Source organism: Myotis lucifugus, unplaced genomic scaffold (genome assembly GCF_000147115.1).
Source record: "Myotis lucifugus unplaced genomic scaffold, Myoluc2.0 scaffold_1683, whole genome shotgun sequence".
Taxonomy (NCBI): Eukaryota; Metazoa; Chordata; class Mammalia; order Chiroptera; family Vespertilionidae; genus Myotis; species Myotis lucifugus.
This window is the reverse complement of record NW_005872731.1, coordinates 28,170-29,289: the sequence shown is the minus strand read 5'-3', so window position 1 is coordinate 29,289 and position 1,120 is coordinate 28,170. Positions and strand designations below refer to the sequence as shown.

Genomic DNA, 1,120 nt, shown 5'->3' with positions numbered 1-1,120 from the left:
TGTAGTCTGAGATCCTCCATGTGAGCTGAAGGGCTTTGCAGAGGGTCTGTGGATTCTCAAAGGCCAGAGAGCTGCTTCCTGTGGTGGATGATTCATGGGTCCCCTGGGATGCCACAGGGGAGCAAGAGCATGGCGGATCATGCAGGTGTGATGTCCTCCTCAAGTAGTGAGAAGTAGAGTCCCCTCATGGGTGGCTGATGTCAGCAGATTCATCCCTCCATTTCTATCCTAAGAGAACTGGAGCTCTCTCCAGATTTCTGACCACATGCACACTCACGGGCTTCCTGAGCAGCACTATCCCTGCCTTCTTTCCTCAAGGCTGGATGAGCCAGGCTGGCTGGAGTGTAGGGAAGGGAGGATAGAGGTCCGTTTGGTGGGTTGAAATGCTGTTAGAACCTTTAAGGCTTAAATTTATTTTTCCTGTGTCTGCTCCCACACTAGAACTAAGCAGCCAAAGTGATGCTTAGCTCACTCTCAAGGAAGCACAGTACTGCCTTGCACCAGTGCCACGCGTCACCAGAGCAGTGAAGGGAGCAACTGGAGGAAGAAGACAACGCATTCCTCTCCCAGCAGTGTAACACCCTCACAGGCATGATTCTGTCTGGAGAGCTGACCACTGCTGGAGCGCTTAAGGCTTTTAGGCACAGAGTGAAATGATCTGATTTATATTTTTTAAAGATCACTCTGATTTGCATTTTTATTAAAAATTGTTTTACTAATTTAATTTTTTTCAATTAGGGATGACATTCAATATTAGTTTTAAGTGAACAAAATAGTGTTTAGACATTTATATAACATACTAGAGGCCCGGTGCACAAAAATTTGTGCACTCGAGGGGGAGGGAGATCCCCCAGCCCGGCCTGTGCCCTCTCATAGTCTGGAACCCCTTGGGAGATAACGACCTGCTGGCTTAGGCCTGCTCCCGGGTGGAAGAGGGCAGGCCCAATCCCTAGGTGCAGCCCCTGGTCAGGCTCAGAGCAGGGCCAATTGAGGAGTTGGGGCGCCGCCCCGTCATGCACAGAGCAGGGCGGATTGGGAGGTTGTGATGCCACCCTCAGTCATGCTCAGGGTAGGGCCAATTGGGGGGTTGGGGCACCGCCCCCTGTCACACTCAAGGCAG

General features: G+C 51.2%; 1 non-coding gene across 1 annotated transcript; it reads right to left on the bottom strand.

Annotated features, from left to right (window-relative positions):
- Positions 1-421: 421 nt before the first annotated feature.
- On the bottom strand, positions 422-624 carry LOC111824478. The gene has a single exon (XR_002827554.1). It is a non-coding gene; the product is annotated as a small nucleolar RNA SNORA74 (small nucleolar RNA).
- Between the last annotated feature and the right edge of the window lie 496 nt (positions 625-1,120).